Source organism: Pelophylax lessonae (assembly GCF_965119305.1).
Source record: "Pelophylax lessonae genome assembly, chromosome: 4".
NCBI lineage: Eukaryota > Metazoa > Chordata > Amphibia > Anura > Ranidae > Pelophylax > Pelophylax lessonae.
The window spans coordinates 665,706,402-665,722,014 of NC_138771.1; the positions used below are offsets into that span (position 1 = coordinate 665,706,402).

Here is a 15,613-nt window from a genome sequence, read left to right on the forward strand (position 1 = left end):
CACAACTTTAAACCATGACCCCAACCTAAACCCCAACTCTGACCTCAATCCTATACCCCAACCTAAACCTCAACTTAAACCCTAACCCTGACCCCAACCTAAACCTCAACCTAAAAACTAACCCTAACCCAAACCTAAACCCCAACTCTGACCCCAATCCTATACCCCAACCTAAACCTCAACTTAAACCCTAACCCTGACCCCAACCTAAACCACAACTTAGATTCCAACTCTGACCTCAATCCTATACCCCAACCTATACCTCAACTTAAACCCTAACCCTGACTCCAGCCTAAATCCCAACTTAAACCTCAGCTCTGACCTCAATCCTATACCCCAACCTAAACCTCAACTTAAACCCTAACCCTGACCCCAACCTAAACCACAACTTAGATTCCAACTCTGACCTCAATCCTATACCCCAACCTATACCTCAACTTAAACCCTAACCCTGACTCCAGCCTAAATCCCAACTTAAACCTCAACTCTGACCTCAATCCTATACCCCAACCTAAACCCCAACTTAAACCCTAACCCTGACCCCAACCTAAACCACAACTTAGATTCCAACTCTGACCTCAATCCTATACCCCAACCTAAACCTCAACTTAAACCCTAACCCTGACTCCAGCCTAAACCCCAACTTAAACCTCAGCTCTGACCTCAATCCTAAAGCCCAACCTAAAGCCCAACTTAAACCCTAACCCTGACCCCAACCTAAACCACAACTTAGATTCCAACTCTGACCTCAATCCTATACCCCAACCTAAACCTCAACTTAAAGCGGCGTTCCGGCCTATTTTGCAACTTTAGTGATTCCTGGAGTGCTCACTATGCTGATCAACAATTGGGCATTTTCAATTTTTTTTCGGGGGTCCCTTACCTTATTTTCAGGGCATTTTTGATTGTACTTCCTCCTTCTCCCCCCTCTGTGGTCACGGCCACCGACATCACTTCCGCCTTTGCATTGCATCCTGGGAGCTGTTTGTCATCACTCCCAGGAGGCTGGAATCAGGAAGAACTCCCAGAACACTCCCTGGAATCAGGAAGAAGGACACAGCAGATTAAACTGTGGCTTCAGATGCCCACATCCAAGATGGCCGCGCTCAGACAGCGTTTTTAAAAGTAAGATTTTGACTAAAATCCAATACCGTACACCTTGTAAGTATGAGAATAGCGGTTCTGTAAAGGGGCGATGGATTAGTAAGTATAATATGGGTATTTTTAGTTAAAAAAGGTATTTGAGGCCGGAACTCTGCTTTAAACCCTGACCCCCATCCTAAACCCCAATATAAACTCCAATCTGACCTCTCAATCCTATACCCTAACCTAAACCTCAACCTAAAAACTAACCCTGACCCCAACCTAAACCCCAACTCTAACCACAATCCTATACCCCAACCTAAACCTCAACTTAAAGCCTGACCCAAAGTTAAACTCCAATCTGACCTCAATCCTATACCCAAACCTAAACCTCAACTTAAACCCTGACCCCAACCTAAACCTCAACTTAAACCCTAACCCCAACCTAAACCCCCCCAAAAAAAACAACCATGACCCCAATCCCATACCCCAACGCCAAACCTTAAAGTGCTTGTAAAAGCACAAGGTTTTTTACCTTCATACATTCTATGCATGAAGGTAAAACACCTTTAGTGTGCAGCAGCCCCCCCAATACTTACCTGAGCCCCCTCTTGATCCAGCGATGCCCACAAGAGCCTCAGTTCTTCAGAGACTCGTACTCCTGATTGGCTTTAGGCAGCAGCAGGAGCCATTGGTCCCCACTGCTTTCAATCACAGTTAGTGAGCCAATCAGGAGACAGAGAGGACGGGGCCACGCCGTGGCTCACTGCATGAACAGACCCTAAACTAAAACTCTTAAACCCCAACCTAAACACCAATCCATAAACCCAAACTCTGACCCCATCCCAAACTTTAACCCTGACCCAAATTCTATACCCCAACCCTATACCCTAACCTCAGTCCTAAACCCCAGCCCTATACCTTAACCCTAAACCCCAACTCTGACCCCAGTCTTAAACTCCAACCTTAAACCCCATCTTAACCACTTAAGCCCCAGGCCTATTTCAGACACTTTTTGTTTACAATTTTTTTTGTATATTGTGAAAGACGATGTGACGCCGATTAAATAGATACCCAACATGTTATGGTTTAAAATTGCGCCCCCCCGTGGGATGGCGACAAACTACGGTCAATAGAAATCTCAATAGGCGACGCTTCAAAATTGTTTAACGGTTACCAGTTTAGAGTTAGAGTGTAGCTATTTTTTAAAAATTATTGCTCACGTTCTGGCGATCGCGGCGATACCTCACATGTGTGGTTTGAACAGCGATTTCATTTGCGGCTTGACTTCCGTATACATTTTCTTTCGTGCGCGAGCTAACGGAGATGGGGGCGGCTAAATTTTTTTTTTTTTCCTATTTATTTTATTTTTTTTTAACTTTATCACAGGTTTTTTAAAAAAAATAAAAAATCTGATCACTTTTATTGCTGTCACAAGCAATGTAAACATCCCTTGTGACACCGATATGCAGTGACAGGTACTCTTTATGGAGGGATCGAGGGTCTAAAAGACCCTAGACCCCTCCACTGCACTTCAATGTATTCAAAACGCCGCAAACGGCATTTAATACATTAGTTTTTTTTTAAATTTGCCGCCTTTAGCAGCAGAGTAACCTGGAGGTGATGTCATGGATGACGCCTCCGGGTTACGTCAACGGAGACCCGATCAAAGTCGCTTCCGGCTTTGATCTGGACTCCATCCAGCCGGCGGACGTGCCGGCTGGGTGCTCGGGTCTCCCGGTGGGACAGGAGACCCGGGCAAAGCCACGGAAGGCGGCGGGAGGGGGGGACCTCCCCTCCTGCTCGGCGGGGTAAGGACCGAGCGGCTCCCGAGCCACATCAGTTATTACCGCCGGAAAGCTGTCCGCCGGCTCTAAACAACCGTACCGGGGTGATGCCTCTAGCTAGAGGCATCACCCCGGTATAACACCGCAAAGTCAGCCGACGTAGGGATACGTCACTTTGCGGTAAGTGGTTAAATCCCAACTTAAACCCCAAACCCTAAACTGGCAATGTGCAGCAGCCCTATACCTTAACCATATACCCCAACTCTGACCCAATCCTAAACTCCAACCCTAAACCCCAACTTAAATCCCAACGCTGATCCCAATCCTATAGCCCAACCTAAACTCCAACCCCCAACTTAAACCCCAAACCTAAATCCCAACTTAAACCCCAAACCCTAAACTGGCATTGTGCAGCAGCCCTATACCTTAACCATATACCCCAACTCTGACCCAATCCTAAACTCCAACCCTAAACCCCAACTTAAATCCCAACGCTGATCCCAATCCTATAGCCCAACCTAAACTCCGATCCCCAACTTAAAACCCCAAACCTAAACACCAACCCCCTAAACTGGACCCTAAAACCCAATCCTAACCCTGAGAGTTCTGAGTTGTCCTGAAATTTTGCACTTGTGTTTGGACTGAACTTTGGCTGTTCCGGTGCTTGGATGAATGACCAACATTTACCTATTCTGCGGAAGCCAAACATCATTACTACCATGGATCACACGGATCCTATGACATCATTGACCAAATATGGTCATGCCTGTACGGGATCATTAATGTCACCTGAGAGACTCCGCCCCTTTGTTTACAACAGCTGTCTTCCACCCAACCTGTCATTCCAAAGGAGTGAAACAAGGGGAACAGACATGAGTGGGCAGTGGGTGGGCATTGTGATTGATAAGAAACTGAGTGACGTGAGCGATGATGGATGGATGGACGTTATGGAGATTTTATTTTAAATAAAGGAGTTGTCATAAATTGTGTTTGTCCTTATTTACATTTCAGGGGTACCATCTACCTCTTAGAGCCGGTCCACACTAGCGCGACTTGTCAGGCAACTTGTCAGCCTGACAAGTTGCGCTCCCTCGCGGTCCATTGACCGCTACAGGACCCGTTCTAATAGTCGCTCCGACTTAGAAAAAGGGTCCTGTACTACTTCGGGGCGACCTCGGAGCGACTTGCATAGACTTCCATTATGTGAAGTCCCTGCAAGTTGCTCCGAAGTCGTGGTGCACAGGACTGACAAGTCACCTCCCGAAGTAGTAAGGAGTCGTGTCGCCATAGTGTGAACCGAGCCTTACTCCTTCACATTGGGGGAGGGCTTCCAGATTCTGATAAGCCCCCCACCAGCAGACATCTACAACCACCAGGCCAGGGTTATCAGGAAGAGGCCCTTGTCATCGTCAACATGGGGACAAGGTGCTTTGCCGGGGGGTGTACCCTCTATGTTGAGGGAATGTGGCCCGGCATGGTTCAGAGAGAATGCAACTCCCCTCTTTCCTTTCCTGAACCCCCAGGCTGCATGCTGAGATAAGGGAATGCTGTGGATTTTGGGGGGAACCAAATGCTGTTTTTTTGGTGTGTTAGGAGGCCCCCCCGTTAATATATCTAGAATACGGGTCTGGTATAGATGAATGGAATCCCCGGCTGCTTTATTGGCAGCAGATTCTTCAGCAGTGAACTACCAACAAGAGCTTAAATTCTTGATTGGGGGGAGGGGCTGTGCTCAGTTTCCTGGATAAACTGTTTCCTCTTTCACTCTCGCTCTCTGATCTCAGATCTATCCACAAGGGGTTAAATCTCAAAGAGGACATCAGACACAGGAGTGTGACAGGAGGAGTGAGACTCTCCTGCAGTCTGGATGGACTCTGACCAGGGACGACTCCCCGCCAAACACATGGCTGGAAGAATGAATGGAATTCCAACCACAGCTAATGCTGGATTCCCGGAGACCATCTGCCCCTGTATGACTATAAGAGTCTACAGAACTTCTATGGGGGCTCCACACCTCCCCCAACTGATATCCCACTCTATGGTGAGATACCCATTATGGTGGTGTACCCATTATATGCTGAGTTCCCTTGACAGTCTCTTCTATCTCTCATAGACATTATGAGGGGTTCCCACCATCCCTGTGCTGAGTTCCCAGGTCTGTACACCTGCTGTGCCCATTATGAGGGGTTCCCACCATCCCTGTACTGAGTTCCCGGGTCTGTATACCTGCTGTGCCCATTATGAGGGGTTTCCACCATCCCTGTGCTGAGTTCCTGGGTCTGTACACTCGCTGTACCCATTATGAGGGGTTCCCACCATCCCTGTGCTGAGTTCCCTGGTCTGTACACTCGCTGTACCTATTATGAGGGGTTCCCACCATCCCTGTACTGAGTTCCTGGGTCTGTATACCTGCTGTGCCCATTATGAGGGGTTTCCACCATTCCTGTGCTGAGTTCCCAGGTCTGTACACCTGCTGTGCCCATTATGAGGGGTTCCCATCATTATCTGTGCTGAGTTCCTGCACACCTGCTGTGCCAATCACCTGATATAAACAGGAGGTCTCTGGGATGTCCCTAGTCTGTCCTTATCTGTCCCTACCTGCTTTCTCACACTGCAGGGCTCCCAGACGGACCCAGCAGGGACTTTATAAGATCTCTCAATCTGAAAGATGATTGACCAATTCTCTTGAGAACTCTGTCCAATCAGACACAGCTCCCCCCAATATGGCACCTGGAGCCCATGGCAGAGGACACACTTGTATCATGTCTGACTTCCTTCTAGAAGACAGAACAAAGTCATTCTCTTGAACAGGATTCCAATTAAAGAACGAAGGACAAGTGGGGACATCTAGTGGTGGTATGTGAGAATTACACCAGAAATCCCACCAATAGAAAAAGACTATGTGAGACTAACACCCTGTTATAGTCCCCCCACAGCTTAAAGAATGCTGTCCTCAGCATTACAGTATGACCAGCATACAATGTAAAGAATAGTAAATAAACAAAGAACAAACATTTCAAGTAACACAATTGGACTACTTGACAGGCATTGAGTGACAGACCCAACCAGGGCAGGGGCTTTTGGAGGGGACTGCAGGGTGGCCCCTTGCCTACTGACTATGGGCCCAGGTACTGCCCAGGATGTGCTAGAACTGAGAGATGCAATCCGCTGGGAGCTCTGGATGGAGACTCTCCAAGTGGAGCAAGACTATTATTAAAAGGTTCTCCCTACGTCCATGGAATGGTACTGGCTGCAGTTGGACCTGCGTATGTCATCCCTAGGAGAGCATCCTAAGGAGTAATGGCTGACAGGGCTTGGAAGGTTGATCCAGACAGAAATGGTGCTGAACGAAGGTTACTGGGTGCTGCAATGGCATGCTATCCAAGTGTGTCCGTGGACGAAGAACAGCGATCCCATAGAAGGCTATGGCTACGGCGGCCCAGGATTGATTTTTGAGACATTTCAGGAGGATAAACATTTTGGTGGTGCAGCAGTGTGGAGGTGGGAGGACAGCCAAAATTTTAGGGGGTTGGAACTTGGATTGAAAAGAACTTGGGCTTTATAGTTAGACAAGAATGGGAGCTGGAGCAAGCATTTAAAGACATTTTGGTAGCCCAGCTCTGAGGAAAGAGGAAGGGGGTGCACCCCCGAAACTCGTCAACTGTTTGCCCTGCAATGTATCCGTATGCCATAACCTCAGAATTTTTTTTCAGCTGGTAATGCTCTTTCATCTAAAAGCAATCCCAGCTGCTAATTAGCTGCCTGCTGGATTGCTTTAACAGACGGCAGGATTGCCTCCCAGTGCCCACCGGCAATTCTCCAGGCTTTCCCGTGCAATTGGTGAGTCCAGTATCTGATTCAACGGTGCAGCTGGGTTATCATATTGCTTGGCCATCTCTATGGTCTACGAAACTGGAAGAGACGCCATTCACATCATCCGATTAGGGTTTTGTTTTTTTTTTTTTTTGGGGGGGGGGGTATCTCATGCATTCCAGGGTAGAAGAGGAATCTGCGGTATCCAATTGTATCCATAAAGATGACCCATCATCCCTTATTTACAGACTTGTATAAAGTACTCTAAATTTCTACTTGAGTAAAAGTACAAGTGCTCGATCAAAAAGTGACTTGAGTAGAAGTGGAAGTGCTCGCAGAAAAAGTTACTTAAGTAGAAGTACTAAAGTATTCAACATTTTTTTTACTTAAGTATTGCAAGTAGTTTTTTCCAAAAATTTGCTACTTAAGTACTAAAAGTAAAAAGTACCAGTAGTTTTGAAAAAAATTTTCTACTCAAGTACTGAAAGTAGAAGTACAAGTACTGTGTTATGTAGTTATTAAAGAAAGAAGTCAAAAGTTTGAACATCATATTGTTTTTTATTATTTCAAATGATTTATTCAAATGATTAACCTGTGTTTGTTAGTAGTTTCTTGATGCACTTTAAGCGCTGTAGCACCATTTATATGTTTGTTTCATATTTTCTTTTTATTGGAAAGATTTGGTATAGCAGCTTTTATTATACACAGCCTTTATTTTCGTATGCGCTGATTTACAAATGACATTATACACATTTTTTTGAGCTTTATGAAACCTGCCATCTACTGTTCTGGCAGTGGTAATTTTTTTAAAAGTAACGAGTAACTATGCAGCACAAAAAAAAAATACTTGAGTAGAAGTATCGAAATCATCAAAAAAATGTAGTGAAGTAGAAGTAGGAGAAAAAAATTCTACTCTAGGAAAGTACAGATACCGCATTTCGGTACTTAAGTACAGTACTTAAGTAGTTCTACTTCGTTACTATACATCTCTGCTTATTTATATCACAAGGGATGAATACATTTCATGTATTAGGAATAAAAATGATTTAAAAAAAATTAAAGGAACATGAGTTTCCTATCCCATATCTCCTCTCCTCACCTCTGTTCTGCATCCCATAGCTCCTCACCTCACCTCTGTTCTGCATCCCATAGCTCCTCACCTCTGTTCTCCATCCCATAGCTCCTCACCTCTGTTCTCCATCCCATAGCTCCTCTCCTCTGTTCTCCATCCCATAGCTCCTTACCTCACCTCTGTTCTGCATCCCATAGCTCCTTACCTCACCTCTGTTCTTCATCCCATAGCTCCTCACCTCTGTTCTCCATCCCATAGCTCCTCACCTCTGTTCTCCATCCCATAGCTCCTCACCTCTGTTCTCCATCCCATAGCTCCTCACCTCTGTTCTCCATCCCATAGCTCCTCACCTCTGTTCTCCATCCCATAGCTCCTCACCTCTGTTCTCCATCCCATAGCTCCTCTCCTCTGTTCTCCATCCCATAGCTCCTCACCTCTGTTCTCCATCCCATAGCTCCTCACCTCTGTTCTCCATCCCATAGCTCCTCACCTCTGTTCTTCATCCCATAGCTCCTTACCTCACCTCTGTTCTGCATCCCATAGCTCCTCTCCTCTGTTCTCCATCCCATAGCTCCTTACCTCACCTCTGTTCTGCATCCCATAGCTCCTCACCTCACCTCTGTTCTCCATCCCATAGCTCCTCACCTCTGTTCTCCATCCCATAGCTCCTCACCTCTGTTCTCCATCCCATAGCTCCTCACCTCTGTTCTCCATCCCATAGCTCCTTACCTCACCTCTGTTCTGCATCCCATAGCTCCTTACCTCACCTCTGTTCTGCATCCCATAGCTCCTCACCTCTGTTCTGCATCCCATAGCTCCTCACCTCACCTCTGTTCTCCATCCCATAGCTCCTCACCTCTGTTCCCCATCCCATAGCTCCTCACCTCTGTTCTCCATCCCATAGCTCCTCACCTCTGTTCTTCATCCCATAGCTCCCCACCTCACCTCTGTTCTCCATCCCATAGCTCCTCTCCTCTGTTCTTCATCCCATAGCTCCTCGCCTCACCTCTGTTCTCCATCCCATAGCTCCTCTCCTCACCTCTGTTCTCCAACCCATAGCTCCTTACCTCACCTCTGTTCTCCATCCCATAGCTCCTTACCTCACCTCTGTTCTCCATCCCATAGCTCCTTACCTCACCTCTGTTCTCCATCCCATAGCTCCTCACCTCTGTTCTCCATCCCATAGCTCCTTACCTCACCTCTGTTCTCCATCCCATAGCTCCTTACCTCACCTCTGTTCTCCATCCCATAGCTCCTCACCTCTGTTCTCCATCCCATAGCTCCTTACCTCACCTCTGTTCTCCATCCCATAGCTCCTCACCTCTGTTCTCCATCCCATAGCTCCTCACCTCTGTTCTCCATCCCATAGCTCCTCACCTCTGTTCTCCATCCCATAGCTCCTCACCTCTGTTCTCCATCCCATAGCTCCTCTCCTCTGTTCTGCATCCCATAGCTCCTTACCTCACCTCTGTTCTGCATCCCATAGCTCCTCACCTCTGTTCTCCATCCCATAGCTCCTCTCCTCTGTTCTCCATCCCATAGCTCCTTACCTCACCTCTGTTCTCCATCCCGTAGCTCCTCACCTCTGTTCTGCATCCCATAGCTCCTTACCTCACCTCTGTTCTGCATCCCATAGCTCCTCACCTCTGTTCTCCATCCCATAGCTCCTCTCCTCTGTTCTCCATCCCATAGCTCCTTACCTCACCTCTGTTCTCCATCCCGTAGCTCCTCACCTCTGTTCTGCATCCCATAGCTCCTTACCTCACCTCTGTTCTTCATCCCATAGCTCCTCACCTCTGTTCTCCATCCCATAGCTCCTCTCCTCTGTTCTCCATCCCATAGCTCCTTACCTCACCTCTGTTCTCCATCCCATAGCTCCTTACCTCACCTCTGTTCTGCATCCCATAGCTCCTCACCTCTGTTCTCCATCCCATAGCTCCTCACCTCTGTTCTCCATCCCATAGCTCCTCTCCTCTGTTCTCCATCCCATAGCTCCTCACCTCTGTTCTCCATCCCATAGCTCCTCACCTCTGTTCTCCATCCCATAGCTCCTCACCTCTGTTCTCCATCCCATAGCTCCTTACCTCACCTCTGTTCTGCATCCCATAGCTCCTCTCCTCTGTTCTCCATCCCATAGCTCCTTACCTCACCTCTGTTCTGCATCCCATAGCTCCTCACCTCACCTCTGTTCTCCATCCCATAGCTCCTCACCTCTGTTCTCCATCCCATAGCTCCTCACCTCTGTTCTCCATCCCATAGCTCCTTACCTCACCTCTGTTCTGCATCCCATAGCTCCTTACCTCACCTCTGTTCTGCATCCCATAGCTCCTCACCTCTGTTCTCCATCCCATAGCTCCTCACCTCTGTTCTTCATCCCATAGCTCCCCACCTCACCTCTGTTCTCCATCCCATAGCTCCTCTCCTCTGTTCTTCATCCCATAGCTCCTCGCCTCACCTCTGTTCTCCATCCCATAGCTCCTCTCCTCACCTCTGTTCTCCAACCCATAGCTCCTTACCTCACCTCTGTTCTCCATCCCATAGCTCCTTACCTCACCTCTGTTCTCCATCCCATAGCTCCTTACCTCACCTCTGTTCTGCATCCCATAGCTCCTCACCTCTGTTCTCCATCCCATAGCTCCTCACCTCACCTCTGTTCTCCAACCCATAGCTCCTTACCTCACCTCTGTTCTCCATCCCATAGCTCCTTACCTCACCTCTGTTCTCCATCCCATAGCTCCTCACCTCTGTTCTCCATCCCATAGCTCCTCACCTCTGTTCTCCATCCCATAGCTCCTCTCCTCTGTTCTCCATCCCATAGCTCCTCACCTCTGTTCTCCATCCCATAGCTCCTCACCTCTGTTCTCCATCCCATAGCTCCTCACCTCTGTTCTCCATCCCATAGCTCCTTACCTCACCTCTGTTCTGCATCCCATAGCTCCTCTCCTCTGTTCTCCATCCCATAGCTCCTTACCTCACCTCTGTTCTGCATCCCATAGCTCCTCACCTCACCTCTGTTCTCCATCCCATAGCTCCTCACCTCTGTTCTCCATCCCATAGCTCCTCACCTCTGTTCTCCATCCCATAGCTCCTCACCTCTGTTCTCCATCCCATAGCTCCTTACCTCACCTCTGTTCTGCATCCCATAGCTCCTTACCTCACCTCTGTTCTGCATCCCATAGCTCCTCACCTCTGTTCTCCATCCCATAGCTCCTCACCTCTGTTCTCCATCCCATAGCTCCTCACCTCTGTTCTTCATCCCATAGCTCCCCACCTCACCTCTGTTCTCCATCCCATAGCTCCTCTCCTCTGTTCTTCATCCCATAGCTCCTCGCCTCACCTCTGTTCTCCATCCCATAGCTCCTCTCCTCACCTCTGTTCTCCAACCCATAGCTCCTTACCTCACCTCTGTTCTCCATCCCATAGCTCCTTACCTCACCTCTGTTCTCCATCCCATAGCTCCTTACCTCACCTCTGTTCTCCATCCCATAGCTCCTCACCTCTGTTCTCCATCCCATAGCTCCTTACCTCACCTCTGTTCTCCATCCCATAGCTCCTTACCTCACCTCTGTTCTCCATCCCATAGCTCCTCACCTCTGTTCTCCATCCCATAGCTCCTCACCTCACCTCTGTTCTCCATCCCATAGCTCCTCACCTCTGTTCTCCATCCCATAGCTCCTCACCTCTGTTCTCCATCCCATAGCTCCTTACCTCACCTCTGTTCTCCATCCCGTAGCTCCTCACCTCTGTTCTCCATCCCATAGCTCCTTACCTCACCTCTGTTCTCCATCCCATAGCTCCTCACCTCTGTTCTCCATCCCATAGCTCCTCACCTCTGTTCTCCATCCCATAGCTCCTCACCTCTGTTCTCCATCCCATAGCTCCTTACCTCACCTCTGTTCTCCATCCCATAGCTCCTCACCTCTGTTCTCCATCCCATAGCTCCTCACCTCTGTTCTCCATCCCATAGCTCCTCACCTCTGTTCTTCATCCCATAGCTCCCCACCTCACCTCTGTTCTCCATCCCATAGCTCCTCTCCTCTGTTCTTCATCCCATAGCTCCTCGCCTCACCTCTGTTCTCCATCCCATAGCTCCTCTCCTCACCTCTGTTCTCCAACCCATAGCTCCTTACCTCACCTCTGTTCTCCATCCCATAGCTCCTCACCTCTGTTCTCCATCCCATAGCTCCTCACCTCTGTTCTCCATCCCATAGCTCCTCACCTCTGTTCTCCATCCCATAGCTCCTCACCTCTGTTCTCCATCCCATAGCTCCTTACCTCACCTCTGTTCTCCATCCCATAGCTCCTTACCTCACCTCTGTTCTCCATCCCATAGCTCCCCACCTCACCTCTGTTCTCCATCCCATAGCTCCTCACCTCACCTCTGTTCTCCATCCCATAGCTCCTTACCTCACCTCTGTTCTCCATCTCATAGCTCCTTACCTCATCTCTGTTCTCCATCTCATAGCTCCTCACCTCTGTTCTCCATCCCATAGCTCCTTACCTCACCTCTGTTCTCCATCCCATAGCTCCTTACCTCACCTCTGTTCTCCATCCCATAGCTCCTCACCTCACCTCTGTTCTCCATCCTATAGCTCCTCACCACACCTCTGTTCTCCATCCCATAGCTCCTCACCTCACCTCTGTTCTCCATCCCATAGCTCCTCACCTCACCTCTGTTCTCCATCCCATAGCTCCTCACCTCTGTTCTCCATCCCATAGCTCCTTACCTCACCTCTGTTCTCCATCCCATAGCTCCTCACCTCTGTTCTCCATCCCATAGCTCCTCACCTCTGTTCTCCATCCCATAGCTCCTCACCTCTGTTCTCCATCCCATAGCTCCTTACCTCACCTCTGTTCTCCATCCCATAGCTCCTCACCTCTGTTCTCCATCCCATAGCTCCTCACCTCTGTTCTCCATCCCATAGCTCCTCACCTCACCTCTGTTCTCCATCCTATAGCTCCTCACCGCACCTCTGTTCTCCATCCCATAGCTCCTCACCTCACCTCTGTTCTCCATCCCATAGCTCCTCACCTCTGTTCTCCATCCCATAGTTCCTTACCTCGCCGTCCTTTTTTTTCAGTGCTGGTCGTGTTATTCAGCCACAACATGTGGAAGAGTTGGTGGAGTGGATAACTAATCCGTCCTCATCCTCCTCTTCCTCTGACACCCACGCTCATACTAGTTTGCCTTCCACTGCAGTTGCCAAAGCGGCCCGTTCCACAGGCTCCTTCTCCACAGCTACTCCTTCTGTAGCCCCACCATCATGCATGGAGGAGTCACCTGAACTATTTGATCATAGTGTCAGTGACATGCTGCTGGAGGATGTACAGCAATTTGAAAGCTGTGATGTTCTTTCCCAGGTTGAGGAAGGGAATAACGTGAGCCTAGAGAGAGGGGGTGACAATGACAGACAAGAAATTAGTAGTCATGTTGCCTCAGCTGCAGCATACTGCCAAGTTTGCTCCAGTGATGAGGAGGGAGGGGACGATGAGGTCACTGACTGTACTTGGGTGCCTGACAGGATAGAGGAGGAAAGTGAGGAGGAGGCACAACTCCAATGAGGCAGAATGTGCTCCAGGGTCCGCCATAGGAGTAGCCAACCTATTGCATCACAGCACAGAGCCCCACAGGTGCAGGGTGCTGCAAATTCTCTGCAGACTTCAAAAAGTTCATTAGTGCGGGCTTTTTTTAACACGTGTGCAGCAGACCGCAGTGTTGCTGTTTGCAATCTCTGTCTGAAGCGGATCAAGTGCGGCCAGAACACCAGCCGCTTGGGCACCACATGCTTGACAAGGCATATGACGACCTGCCATGCAGTCCAGTCTTAGCTGGGAGGACTAGAGAAAGGGGCAGCTGTAGTCAGTTGGTCTGGCAGTGCCTGAAGCGGTGGTGCTGGGATCAGTAGCCACAGGGGGAAGACAGCTGAGCACTAGGACTTTTCGCTGCACTACCAAAGGGGCTTGCGGTCCCTGCCTGCAAAGGGCATTTGCTTTTGGTCTGATTGTTCTTCTCAGACCATCCATACATTTCCAGCTGGTCCTGGGAGTTAATGTTCTACAAGCAAGATTGTGCTGGGGGTAGAAGGAAAGTGTATATATGGACTGTATATAGTTGTGTCCCTGACGAGTTCTGCTACTTGGATCAAGTGGGCATCCCGTAATACCCTAATGCCTATCCAAGTTCAATCCCCCTAATAAAATACAAAAACAAAGCTGCAAGGACTGTTTTCTGACTACAGTGTGCTATAGAAACAGTGTGTGCCTGGCTGTGCAGGGTGGGAGATACCTTCATTCAACAACAGCTCCTGCGGGGGTAGCGCTACACAGCTATAACAGCTTCAACTCTTCTGGGAAGGCCGTCCACAAGGTTCAGGAGTGTCTATGGGAATGTTTGACCATTCTTCCAGAAGCGCATTTGTGAGGTGAGGCACTGATGTAGAAACGAGAAAGCCTGGCTCGCAGTCTCCACTCTAATTCATACCAAAAGTGTTCTGTTGGGTTGAGGTCAGGACTCTGTGAAGTCCAGTCAAGTTCCTCCACCCCAAACTCGCTCATCCACACTATATTGCCAAAAGTATTGGGTCACCCCTCCACATCATTTGGTGTAGGGGGGATTATAGTGTGGGGGTGTTTTTCAGGGGCTGGGCTCGGCCCCTTAGTTCCAGTGAAGGGAAATCTTAAGGCATCAACCCACCCCAAACTCACTCATCCATGTCTTTATGGACCTTGCTTTGTGCACTGGTGTGCAGTCATGTTGGAACAGGGAGGGGCCATCCCCAAACTCCTCCTACAAAGTTGGGAGCATGAAATTGTCCAAAATATCTTGGTATGCTGATGTATTAAAGCGGAGTTTCGGCCTCGGAAAGTTTTTTTTTAATAAAAATAGGACAGTCAGGGCTAGTACATTCCACAATGTATAGCCTCTGAACTGTCCCGGGTCGCACTTACATTTTAGAAGAAAAACTTACCTTGAAAATGTCTTGTCCAGTGCTGCCATCTCGGACGTGGGCAGCTGAAGCCAGCGCGTCCTCTTCTGTGTCCTCTTCTCCCAGAATGCCCTGCACGGCCCCGCTCATCATGTCGGGTGCAGACACATCATCCCTCCACAGCTTCTGGGCATGCCCAGAAGCTGTTTAGCAGGGAATGACGCGCCTGCACTGGAAGTGACGAGCGGGGCCGGTGCAGGCGCATTAATTCCTGGGAGCGATGATTCCAGCTCCCAGGAATCAATGCAAGCAGGAATTGACGGCGTGGGCCGCGGCCGCAAAGAGAGGAAGAGGAAGTAAGATGAGTATATTTTCTTCTAAAACAAGGTAAGTAAAGAAAAAAAAAATCGTGATTATCCATTTATTTTTCAGGTGACCTAGAGCAAGCGGATGGGGAAAAGTGACTTTTAAGGGTGGAACTCCACTTTAAGAGTTTCCTGCACTGGAACTATGGGACCCCTGAAAAACAACCCCACACTATAATGCCCCCCCCCCCACCAAGTGATTTGGACAAGTGCACAAAGCAAGGTCCATAAAGACACGGATGCATGAGTTTTGGGTGGAGGAACTTGACTGGCCTGCACTAGGGTCCCGACTAGGGTTACCACCTCATCCCTTTAAACCAGGACACATATGGCACTTTTCCACTGCAAGTACCGGCTCAGCTCTACTCGGCCCTGCTTGGCCCGGTTTTCTTTTCCACTGCTGGTACTGCATGATACGGTGTTGGAACGGTTCGGTACGGTTAGGTATGGTTTGCTTTTCCACTAAAGTATTAATTACACAGGTTCTGTGGCTGATTAAGGTGGTAATTAAACTCAGTGCCTTATATTAGCCTCAGAACCTGTGCAGTTAATATGTGTCCTGGGTTA

At 48.8% G+C, this 15,613-nt stretch overlaps 1 protein-coding gene and 1 long non-coding RNA gene across 2 annotated transcripts in view; one reads left to right on the plus strand and one right to left on the minus strand.

Moving 5' to 3' along the window:
* Window positions 1-15,613, plus strand: part of LOC309553077 (uncharacterized protein) — a 95,445-nt gene that overhangs the window by 16,043 nt on the left and 63,789 nt on the right. The gene's annotated exons all lie outside the window — the stretch shown is intronic.
* LOC309554245 lies at window positions 11-429 on the minus strand. Its single transcript, XR_014225220.1, has 3 exons — window positions 305-429; window positions 135-207; window positions 11-98 (listed from the first exon to the last, which is right to left on the minus strand). It is a non-coding gene; the product is annotated as an uncharacterized lncRNA (long non-coding RNA).